This window comes from Ornithodoros turicata, chromosome 2, assembly GCF_037126465.1.
Source record: "Ornithodoros turicata isolate Travis chromosome 2, ASM3712646v1, whole genome shotgun sequence".
Taxonomy (NCBI): domain Eukaryota; kingdom Metazoa; phylum Arthropoda; class Arachnida; order Ixodida; family Argasidae; genus Ornithodoros; species Ornithodoros turicata.
The window spans coordinates 45,149,570-45,162,590 of NC_088202.1; the positions used below are offsets into that span (position 1 = coordinate 45,149,570).

Sequence of the window (13,021 nt, forward strand, 5' to 3'; positions counted from 1 at the left end):
GAGTCATCCCGTGTAGGCTGTAAGTTTGGCTCAAAATTGCATTTTACTGCGTTGCCTGCCTCTTATCTGTCGTATACATTATGTCCTCGGTATGAGAAACGCCCGGAGCTTTCGGAAGTCGCAATTTTCGGAAAGGGTGCACATTGCACATTACATATACGTCTCGTTATCCGTGGAAAAAGGGGATGTCGACTCGTAATGAGTATAAAAATATACAAGCAGCTGCGCCTTTGAAGCGTACGTGCGTGAGGTTTTTACTCTGGGGCAGATAGGGGAAAGTCAGTGACGTGAGTGGGAACTGCATCGAAATTATGTTTCATTTTATGCTCGTCGATATACGGTTCTAGCACTTCGACGCGTGGAATTTGTTAGATGGGAAAATCCGTTACGGTGAGGTCTCTCAATGAGAACTTTTTGGCGCTTAAACAAGAAATGAAGAGATGCTGTACGGCATCAGTCGAATGTCCTTTCCCCTGGTTAACAATACAGCTGTTGGCAATGCGCACAGGAAGATAATACGGTCCAAACGTAAAGGAAAAAAAAAGCAATGAAAAAGAGCACCGGAGGGAAGTCTTTGATATCGTAGGTTTGACCCATATAATGACAATTTTACCTGATACCCTATCATTAACATTCAAATGCAAGCAGCGCTAGTCAGCGAAGTTGGAACACTGAACAACTGTGCACGGAATCGCCATCAGACGTTCCAACTGTAAAACTGGGGAAGCGATCATAACGATACAGCTAGGATGAAAAACAAAAAGAAAAAAAAAGAAACAGCTATGACTCAGTTCAACTTAGCTGTTCCACACTGAGACTTGGAGATGACGCGGATTCGAATCCAGGTACTGGCAGTGCTGTCTGTGTTTTTTGGGGGGTTTGCCTCAGACAAAGCGGCCATAGACAGAGCGGTCGGTAACACCACACCGCCCAATCAAGTGGTCACTATCGAATGTTGATTGAAGACCTCGCATATTTTCGTACCAGTTGTACAAAATGTCATAACATTTTTAGACAAAGCGCAACATTGTCTCGTGTGGCAGGTACATATTTTCGATCTAGCGAAGCACTTCCACTATAGAAGAAGACGAGCTCACCAAATCACGCTTGGTAGCATTGGCATAAAAGCCACAGCTCAATCTTAGACCGCGCTTCACCCTTTAGAGCTACAATAAGCCATACCACTGCCACCAGACTTGTGCTTAACGCGTTACTAGTAATTGCGTTACTTGTAATCAGTTACTTTTTTCAGTCATTTTCCGACTAATCAGTTACTTTACTGTCAAAGTAATTTTTCGAGTAATCCATTACTTTTCTGAGTAATCGATTACTCAGTAATTGGTTACTTTTCCGGCGGAGATTAACTTATCTTACAGAGGTTGTGCCCCAAGTCAAGCCCCTCGTGCCGCCAGCCTTTGTTGGGCCGTTCTACTATATAGCAAGCGGAGGTCATTGCAATAACGTTCCGGAATTTCAGGGTCTCTCGCCCTAATCTCTTCCTACACCAGTGTAGTGGTACCTGAAGCTTTGGAGGTTTAGTTTGTCATGGGGAAGTTCCACGCAATGCTCTTCCACAATCGGCAACGACTTCCCTGGCGATAAATACAGTAGACGTGCAAATTTACTTGTCCTACGCGTGTTTGTTTTTCGTGTTATTTCAGCTGCTCCACTGCTGAACCTTTTTTTTTTTGCGTTACTTTTCCGCTTACTTTTTTTGAACCGCGTTGCTTTTCTACTCGTAAGTCAATTACATTTGGAGTCGAGTAACTGGTAACCGTAATCAATTACTTTTTCCGTAGAAGTAACGTTAACGGTAATCAATTACCTTTTTCGAGTAACGGGTACAAGTCTGACTGCCACCAAGCTCATAGGCCAGCTGTAAGTCGCTCACACCACCACGTAGGCCACTGTCTCGGTCATGTTTATGCCCAAACAGTAACCAAATACTCGCCTACAGAACTGTAGTATCGTGCTGCCAGGCATCTCATTTAGTGCCTCGTTCTCCGTACTCACTCTGCATGACATGGGGTGGGAACGTTCTGTGTTGTGTCGGCCACCAGGAAAAACTTTGTTTGACGCACATTCCTCTTTGCGCGGCGAACTTGTGGTATTTTAATGACGAAGGCAACCATAAGAAAACGATCAGAAATAGCTTCGCTTTCATGTTTTGAGGAAGAAGACTAACGCAAATTTGCAGCCAAAGAATACTCTTCCTTTGTCCGTCTGAGAGCACTACACCACCGAAGGCCTGTCTGAAACACATAACACGGCCAGACTTTTGCTGAAAATGGATGTAAATTTAGAGTAATGTACGACTCAAGTGTGGCCACTCTTCAGCTGCCATTCAGTTTCGTCACAATGTTCGGCGTGGTTCGAAGATCAAAAATGCGAATATTAATTCTCTTTATGCCTTTGGGTTGGAGTGAGTGAAAAATTAGTATGCGAGATGAAGAGTAAAGATAGCACCTAACAGGCGCAGTAGCCGGGTTCGAAAGTGCCTCAAGTCAAAATGGAAATCATGTGTAAGGGCGTGTACCACTGCCCTGAGCGATACAACTGAAGCGTTTCAAGAGGGAAGTAAAAAAAGAAGACAACGGAAAAATAAAAATAAAAACAGCGCAGGAGAAAGGCATCAGAGATAGGCTGCGAATTTTGATCGATAAATCACTGATGTCGAAAGATGCTATGTGTTGTGTTTGAAGAGGGGCTTTAAGGAGTTTTCCTTTTTTAAAGGGGTTTTCCTTTTTGGTCGGAGAGCGTTCACTCAGACAAGTTCACTAGCTTTGCAGAAATAAATTGTTCGCATCTCTTGCTTAATCCTGTTTTTTTTTTTTTTTTTTTTTTGTTACGAGGTTAAGCACACAAAATAAACGACAGGTGTCTGACGGCTTGTCTTGTGACGACTTGTATCCATCTAGCGTCACGTCAATGGAGACATCACCGGATCTTTCACTTTTACATACTCCTAGAACCATAACTAGCCCTCGTATAATTCGCAGCTTTTATCACAATCATTGCAAACACTACGTTAGTCCGTATCATCCTTCTACGAGTAGAACAAAGGAATAAGGTTGAAAGGCATTTTTCTCTCGCCTCTCACACCACGCATTCATTTTTCCTGCGCACGTCCATCGTATCGAATAATCTGTGTTGGAGGAAAATTTAATATAACGTGGTAATGCATACAAGTGTGAATACGACAATTATTACAGCAAACAAACAGTCGAATAATCTACCTTCATAATGAACGAACGATAAAAAACACGCGGGACAAACGCTTGTTCCGTGTGTTTCTGTTTTGTTTTGTCTTAGTCTACCTTCCTCAGTCGTTCAGACTTCCAATCCGTTGCAATTTCGCAGTGCGCTGCATGATTTTCTTCTAACATAATTATATTTCTCATTAGTGTTCACGTAATACATAGCACGCGCTCTGTGTCGATTTTTTTCTTTTTCATAATCAATCAAGCAGTCAATCGATTTTTGAGTTGATAATATGTTATATGATGTGTGATTATGTTTGCGAATTATGTGTGGTACATTGATGGTTATATTGAATCTTCTGATTTGTTTGTTTGTTTGTTTTCTCTATCCGATTGTGTTACGTTTTTTCGCACTATCCTACGTTGCATGTTCCTAGTGCCTTCCTTATGTAATGAATATGGGGCCTTTGAGGTGCGTAAATAAGTAAATATAGTGCTTAACAACGCAGAGTTCTTACAGTTCTTAAACATATAGTTCTGGGACAGCGGTATGGTCGAGTGGATACAGCAATGCGAAAGATGCGGGTGGTAAGTTCGAATCCGTCCACCGGCTATGCTGTCTGGGGTTCTTCCAGACGGATGCAGGCACAGTTTCCCGTGAAGTCCGCCCAAGAAGTCCTACTCCTTCCATCTGTCCTGTCTTCAAATAGGCAATTGGAGTAGATTTCTCTTCATATGTCCATGTATGTACTCTGTTTACAGCCGCCATGATTTGCGGCGCTAACACACAATTAAAAAAACACAAGCACACGCACACACACAAACTCAGCGTTAAGACTTGAGGTACGACCCTGTTTGCCTGCCCTCAGCGCTCGAATTGGCATATGGTCCAAGGGGTGCACATTATAAACGTGGGTGAAGTCTACCAATTTGGTGGCATGTACCTCGGTATTCGGGACCGACTTTTCAATGAACCACTGAGGAAGGTGATTTTTTTTCTTTGCTTTTGGCTGCGGCATGTTCTGCAACGAATAAAACGAACTCCTGATGAATGACCAAAAAATGACCAACAAATTACCAAAAACTCCTGGAGAACGACTGGCTCGGGTGACGTGAAGCGCGCCCGAGCCCTCTGTGCCGTACACCATTCAATCATCTCTTCAATCCCAACATCTAAATTATCTCTTGAAAGGAGCGTATCGGAGAATGAGGGAAAGAGGAGGGTACATCGTGACGTAGCCTATTCCCCTTGCATGTGCCTCGTGACGTAGAACGACGTAGCTGAAGCGGGTATTATCAGCGCGCATAGATACAGAAGGCCTGCTTGTTGCCTCCTCTCCCTCTTTCGCTACGTGGGCATATAAAGTCAGAACTCGTCTGTTACTGCGATTAGCCGTTCTGCGAATTCAAAAAGTCGCAAATGACTGCAGCTAACTTAGAACCTTTAGACAAAAAGTGCAACATGCTTTCCAGAAAATCAGTCTCGAGAAAAATATGGCAGAGTTTTGCGCTTTATTTTCAAGTTTTCATACTTAGTACGCGTGGAAATTCAAGCACTACTCGAAGACGACGGTGGTTCGTCTCCATGGCTACGACCGCTTAAAGCACATTCGTGATTGGCTATGGCCGTTGAAAAGACGATCCTGATTGGCTGACTCTTTGTTGTTAGATCACGTCGACGAGGGTTCATCCATGCAGTGTGAGCTGTGGATAGGTTCGGGAGACGGCAAAGACACTGAATGATGGAATGAACGAGGAATAAAACGAGAAACGAAAAGGAAAGCGAAGAAGGGGTGGGTGGGCAATGTACTTGCTAAAGGCATAGGCATGCCCATGAGACCTTTGGAGGTTTTGCGAACGACTGCGTTGGAAGCCGTCATTCACCTGTCATAGCCCTGGAGTTCGTGTGTATTCTCAGAAAATTCACTTCGACATCGAACGAGCTGTTGTATCGCACAAGAAGTCATGTGACTCAATTGGGGAGCGCGCACACGAGGGTAGGGGACCAGATCAGCGAAAGAAAACGTCGCCAAAGAAAAGGCACCGGAGCTTGCCGACATCACGCGAGGATTGTGACGGCCGTCCCCGGATACTTTTTGCGTCTGTTTGCTTTTTATTTTTTGTAAATTTGATTGCACAGTGGCAATACACCGCACATCTCCACGGTGACTCCCCATGGACAGCTTGATGAATGAGACAGGGTGTCGAGACATGTTGCTCTGCTAAGGAACTGCGCTGACATTTGCCTCGAAGCCCCCCACCCCCTCCGCCAACAACTACAACTGAAGGTAGACCAAGAAAAACACCCAAACAACAAGGTGGGGATGGGAACGCTTGGTAAGAGGTCACACGTCGGGGAGCGGAAGCCGGTTATCTTAGCGACTAAGCAAGATTTTGCTTTATTTATTTATTTACTTTTTTTGTCATCAACAACTATCTCCTTCAAACTGAAGGAGATTGTTGTCCAGCTTACGATTTGTCGAGTTTACGATGCACTGACGGCTTCAGTGCATCGTAAACTCGACAAATCGCAAGCTGGACAAATTAGGAATCTGGAATTACAATGCACATATGAGAAATGATAGGCTATACTTACTATAATGCACACGGAGGATGGTCTAAGCAAACGAATGAGAAATGAGGCAGGAAATCTACAATGCAGTGGTTATACAATGAAACAGTTCCCTAGCTTCAGGAAACCCTTCTTGACGACAACGACGTGGTGCCGGAAGAACCGTGCGCGAGAATCGGATGACTGATTGATTGATTTCAGGAAAAGATAAAATGGAGACTTTGGCTTCACTATAGTGTGACGCCAGTAACCCCACTTCACTTGCAAAAGAGATATGCTGATGATGATAATGATGATCATCGGGACATCTGAAATCTCCACGCGGATGTTACATTCAATGCGTTACTCTACAACTGCAGCTAATCCACTACACCACGCTATCGCCACCGGCCAATTGCAAATAAAAATAAAAACAAACCTCACAAAAAAGAAAAAGAAAGAAAGCAACAGCAACGCATAGGCCGACTGAGACTAAACTCTGCGTACTCAAACTGCGAGTGCAGTCTACGTGCTACAGTACATTTATGTTGTAATAATAATAATAATACTAATAATATAAAAAATGATTTGCAAAGAATTAGTATATATTTATTTATTTAGACGTCGCAAGGGCTCGAAGGTCTTACAAGAAAGGTGGGCAATATATTGTACATCATGAGTGATAGAAAAATCACTGAAAAAAATAAGTGAAATCACAAAAGAATGAGTGAAAGGAAAAGTGATAGTAGACGACGTGTCCAGACCAAAAAGAAAAAAGAAAAAGAAGACGACAGCTGCATGACAGTGACGGTTGATAAATAGCGAGTTGTCTCTGATTAGAACAAGATATAAAATTGAGTTGCGCTTCCAGGGGGCTATGCTCGCTGATTGGCGAGATACTTGACGCGCCTGTTGGACAGCGCTGCGCGCGGTGCTGCCCGCTGTCCAATGGACGCGTTCAGATTATTTTTCTCGACGCGTCGAGTTCTCTCTACACTGAGCGAACTTTTATAGCGAATTCAGCTGGTCGTTTCCGTGCAGAAAAAGTTGCATTGGCTCGAGTGTGCAAGTCACACGGCCGTTTAATCCCATGTGCGTCACGGTTCATTGGTCCCTCCGTTCGCTCTTCCTTCGTTCCAAGGCTGAACCCACACCGGTACATTACACTGCACTGTAAAAACAGAACTTCACCACATATAGGACGCTCCTAACCGACCATGATTCCGAGCGATATCATTATGTGTCCTCATTTGTCCAAAACAGGGGGGAGGAGCCTATACGGGACAAACATAATGTGTCTCAGATAAGCGCCTCCTCCCATTTTTCAACAAATCAATGCACAGAATAATATCATTCGGAATGATGGTTGGCTAGGAGCGTGCTATGCGGTGAAGTTAGTTTTTAAGAGTGTACGGTTCACGAAAACGACCAGCTGAATTTGCTCCTCCCAGGTGACCATCTTCTTGGCCCTCGTGAATCAGGGACCTTTGCTTTTACACTATTGCAACTTCGTGGCATGCAGAGGCTACTCAAGCATCGACTCAAGTATAATCTGTGCATAAGTAGCTGTATAGCTACTTATGCACAGATTATACTACGCTATTAATAAACCTTTTTTGGAATCATTCGAAGGCCATGCCATCCCATACACTCTTAGAAATTATACTCGTATGTACACATTACATCCATCCACTCCTATGACTAACTTCGAGACGTTTTACCTTGTTCATTATGGCTCTAGCATCTGGAATGCATTGCCGGTTTAATTAAGATGCATTCAAAGTCCACGTACATACATACGTTTCAAAGAGTGCTTAAGCCTATGCCCTTTGAGACAGCCGCATTCATACGACACAAGCTCCGTAACCCTGTTCACCTTCTGTATAATGGCATCTTATGTTGTATAACAACCCACACTTCGGGTAGTGACCCCAAGCCTAAGCATAAAAACTCCCCATGACATCATTAAGCAGGTTGATTCTGTGTATTTTGATCTGTCTAAGGCTAATCATGAATTGTTGATCACAAAGTTGTCACTATATGGTATCTCACTTTCACTCTGCAAATGGTTTTCTTCGTATCTCTGCAGCCGGTACAACATTGTTCCGTACAAAGATGCATATTCTCATCCTTACTACATGACATCTGGTGTGCCCCAGGGATCTACCCTTGGGCCATTACTGTTTAACATGTTTGCTAACGATTTGCCAACCTGTGTACTTAACTGCCACATCCTGCAATATGCTGATGACATTAAGTTATTTCGAGTCATTGATAAGATTCACGACTGTACCGCTCTGCAAGATGACATTTCACGGATCCATCGTTGGTGCTCAAACAATTTGCTTAACCTGAACATTTCTAAGACAGCCGTCATCTCTTTCACTCGAAAGCAGCATCCATGTCATTATACTTACTCTCTCGACTCTGTTCATATTAGACGTGAATCGTCCATTAAAGACTTGGGTCTTCATCTTGACAGCTCTTTAACTTTTCACACGCATGTAACTCAGCTGTGCAACTCTGCGATGCGTAACCTCGGCATCATCTCGCGGATCACCAAAAACTTTCAGGATCCATCTTGTTTCCTTCGCCTATTCTTCTCCACCGTAGTCCCTCTTCTTGAATTTGCATCAGTGGCCTGGAACTGCCTCAGTATCACTCAGTCCGCTGACATAGAAAACGTTCAGCGACGCTTCATCTTTGTTTTTCATCTTCGTCATCTTGGCTGCAGCACTTACTATAATTACGATCATATACTGAACAAACTCTCCATCCCCACACTATCTCATCGCAGAACGATTCGTGACTGTCATTTCTTGTATAAGCTCATACATTCTGTCATCGCCTGCCCCGAACTACTATCGTGCATCAACTTTCGAGTGCCCTCACGTTCTCTGAGGTCTCATCTTCTTTTCTGTCCTCACTCTTTTGCAAAGCTTCATCCAATCAATCGTTTACAACTAATGTTTAACTCCGCCTTACAACACCATGACATCGACATTTTCGCTTCTTCTCGTGATTTTCTTACTAGTATTAGTGCCATTGTTTCTATTTAACCTCGTTTGTTTCACCGTTAACCTTGTTGGCTTTTTGTATATTTTACTGTCTTTGTTCACATGTATAACCTTGTGTGGTGCACCAATTAGTAGACCCTAGTGGTTGTTTTTGGGTACCATGACAAAAATAAAGTTATTATTATTATTATTACTCATAATGTAATTATTGCTGTTGTTTGTGTATTTAACTTCCAGACGAGTGTCGGCATAGTTCCCCCTGAAGTCGGCCCATGACGCATACTAACCCCCTTTCCCACACTCCTTCCTGCTGTCCTCTCTCACTCTGTCCACGTCTGTACGCCGCTCGTAGCCACAGTTGCTTCGCGGCGCTAACACGTATCTGATTCGGCTTCGGGCGGGGTTGTGTATTTAACGAGCTTTGAATTTTGTTTACTTAATTGCTCGTTAGCACTGTTGTTCCCCTCCACTTACTCCTACAATTATTGCTTGACAACCCTGCTCGATAAGCAGTGCTGTAAGAACAAAAAATAAAAAATAAAAAGAAAAACTGTATCTGCGTGATTGCTTTGCGTCGAATCCGGCCGTTTTCTGTTTTTTCTTCTTTCGTTTTTATCTTAAATCGAACAGCACATATTGTACGATGAAAAATGAACCGTTTCAATCTACTAGGCGACTAATATTTTCGTCTGGAGCACCGCAGTCCAGCGAAATGAGCCCTGTACGAGACATGCCAAGAGCAGTACCAGAAGATCAATCGCACGCTGTTGCCCGAGCTATTCCAGTTATGCATCCAGGGGGTTACGACCTCCTTTGCAAGCCGCCCTACGTTGCCGATATATACGGAGCAGTCACCATGGCATATAACAGGGAGACAATTTCCGGACCAACGAAATCGCTTATTCAGCTTCATTGGCCTTTGCCAGGAAAGGGAGCATGTTAACCGAACAGTCGGGAGCTGACTGCGCCACCAATGTCGCCTGCGGTCCAAATAAATGCCAAAAGGCCATCCGCTGTATCAGCGTCATAAAGAGTCAGATCAATGCGCAAAATTCCGGGGAAATGCGTATGTGTATACGGAGTGATACCGGTTTACGTCATGAGGGATGACTTCTCACTTTTGCAGACAAGCAGTTTCATCAGAACGTCGATGCTTCGAGACAGCGTATATACCACTTCGCTTGTGTCCCTCTGCAATATTTTCTCAGAAGCACCACTGCCTGTCGAACTCGAAAGTTTAATTTTGGTGCATATATCATGGCGCATTATGTAGATTTTGTTGTAACCCGAAGATAGCATGAAAGTACAATTCTACATATTTTTAATGTCACGCTTGTCGCTCCATACGAAGTATAACTTAATCAAGCTGCTACAGACAAGGACATCCTTCGTATTACCTCAACGGTACATTGTCGTCCTCATCTGCGGTTCACTCTTGACGTTTCGTTATCGTGCTTGAATACAAAGCGGGAGGTAGCCGTGAACTTCAAGTGGTCGAAATTACCCGCAGTCCTACCCTGTGGCACGTGCAACATGTCGCCATACTATAGGCAGACAAGCCTTAGGTGTAAGATCACGGCGCCATTATTATTATTATTTTTTTCATGTAGCCGTAAAAGAAAAATTTGCCACACCTCGATCGTTCCGATAGAGCGCACATGTGGATGCATGCTTCTGGAAATATTAATTAACTCTTGAATTCTTGTCTTCAAACGTTCCGAAAGTACAACATCCAATTCGAAAGGACGAACAATACAGTTTATTCGTGGCACGACGGCAAATAATACAACAATGTGACGACGTCCAAGACAGAGTCATGCGGGCATCATTTGGAGGAACATGATGGTTCCACTCCAGCAGCACGACCATGAGGAGTAACCAGCATATGTTTTTCTTTATTTAAATCAACCAGCATGCAACCGGCCGGAGTCGATGAATCAGGGTACGTGTCGGTGTGGGTGAACGCGAAGCGGCTTTCAATTAAACGGCGTGCTAAAGACTTCTTCCGTGACCGAGTCCGCATTCGCGTCTGAGACGGCGAAAGCATTCCGCCGCCTGTCTCGCCTTTCCATCGGTGCGATGGGAGGGACCTCGATCATCGGTCACGCGCTGGCCACATCACGCCCGCCACAGATGCACCTGGCCCCCAAGGCGCTGGCTGCTGTAGTGTAACACGTACGGAGGGTTATAGACTCTGGAGTGGTTGTGCTCAACGGATAACTCAGTCTGGGTAGGCTCCGTATAGCTATAAACTGGGAAAACAAAATCGAATGGCGTAATGTTACGGTGACACAGACTGACGAAGGAGAGGATGAGAGACAGAGGGGGATGGTTTGCCTGGATCTGGATCATCGTCCAGATCTGGATCCGCAATCCGAGGCTGGGGCCACGATAAAGCGTGAGAGGCAAATGAATCACCATGTTAGGTTCAGAAATGCATAGTACTAGCGGCATGGCTGAGTGGGTAAAACATCCGCGTTGGTGGCAGCCAAGGTCGTGCTGAAGACTGGGCACTGGTGGGTTCGAATCCCACCACCGCCTGTACTGTCTTTTGAGATTTTCCCTGGTCTTTTCGGCAGACTTTCCAGTCGAATGTCGGCACAATTCCCCCTGAAGTCGACACAGGCGCACACTTACTCCTGTCCCCTACTACTCCTTGCTGTCCTCTCTCCTCCTGTCCACGTCTGTACGCCGTTCATACCCACAGTTGCTTTGCAGCGCTAACACGGAATAAAAAAAAGAAAGTAAAAAAGATAGTAAAATTTAACAACTATATGTATGATGATGAGATGAGGTGTCCCACAATTCAGCCTTCGACGTTTCTCACGAAATGACGCGTTTTCTTGAAAGGAACGTTTTAGTGGTTTGTGACACATCAAATGAATGCTACGCCTTCGTGCTGCGTCGCCCATAAATTGTTCAAGGTCAAGACCCGAACGGACTAGATTCCTCAGCTCTGTAAGACAAGCAGGAAAAGTAGCCGGCTTACGAGGCGTGTCATGTTAAGTTTCAATCCATAAAAAAGCCATGTCTCACGTTTAGGAAGCATGAATATCGATTCTTTCTATTGTCGCTCAACTGTAGTTACACACACCACAACTATGTGAGTTAGTATCAGCTAGGTTTCGAATATATGTGTTTGTTATTCGATGCGCTAGACGTTCCAAAAGAAGCCATCATGTTTTGCACTTCTTTTTCTCTCTACGCACAGATTGCGGTCTCTGATGTATGAGCTGCCAAGCGTTCCTTTATTATCTCGTCCTTCGGCTTTCCTGTTTTGTATATTGTACGAGGGATTTTAAAAGTGAAAGCAGATGCCCCCACAGTACATCGTTCATCATCGTTCCCCAAAAACGAAAGCGCTTCGCCGATAAGCGCCATGCTAACTAGCTCCGAAATAATAGGGCCGTAAAAACTATGCGACCCGACTTTGTGGTAATGAGCATGCTCAGATTCAATTCGTTAGCCAAAACACTACAGGATCTGCGGTGTCGGCTCCGAGAGAAATGTCTGTCGTTACGAGTGCACACGAACAATTTAGTCAAGTGCATTCCTAGATGCGCTCATGAAGACCAGGATATACGGGCAAGGCCTCCATTCTCTTCGCGATCTGGCCATTATGCCACGGCAGGTAAAATGCATGAGCTTATGCTAGGTTGCTCCATAACTACATTCAGAGCGCAAGTAGTGATGCCCTTACAAAGGTCTTGACCGTCATGCAAACAATTTCGCCAAAATTTGCACCCATTTTTTTTTTTTTTTGCAACGGAATTCATCTACATTCATCTAATTTTGTGGCTCCGGAATTAAACTCGCATCCGAAAGCTCGCGTTGTTAGTCTAAAAATTGACATAATAATCGAAGTGACTGAAAATGCACAAGGAAAGTTTCTTTTTCTTTTCGAATTTTGTTGCCAATCTGATCCAAAATGCCGGAACGCTAACGTGCCAGCGCATGTTGCACTTGGCACGTTTTTGAGTCTTTTCCCCGGGACGTCTTTCATGCGCGATAAGATACCCTAGACAATTCCTATAAAGAGGAGCACACACCTCGAGACAAACCACACCAGGACATATATGGTGTTTCAGTTAAATCCCCGGGCTAAATAATTCGCGAACGGGTGCACCAATCGAAGAACTTTCTTTTTACAAGTATCTGTCCGACACCAGCTACAAGCTGCGCACCGTGTGAATGAATGGGACGCGCTCATTATTCAAATCCAAATTCAAATGAGCTTCGTGAAAAGCAACTTC

General features: G+C 44.3%; 1 protein-coding gene and 1 long non-coding RNA gene across 3 annotated transcripts in view; one reads left to right on the plus strand and one right to left on the minus strand.

The window, feature by feature from the left end:
• The window catches only part of LOC135385347 (hemicentin-2-like), a 527,311-nt gene that overhangs the window by 360,526 nt on the left and 153,764 nt on the right, over window positions 1-13,021 (minus strand). The window lies entirely within an intron of this gene.
• The window catches only part of LOC135383409 (uncharacterized), a 62,903-nt gene that overhangs the window by 17,819 nt on the left and 32,063 nt on the right, over window positions 1-13,021 (plus strand). The window lies entirely within an intron of this gene.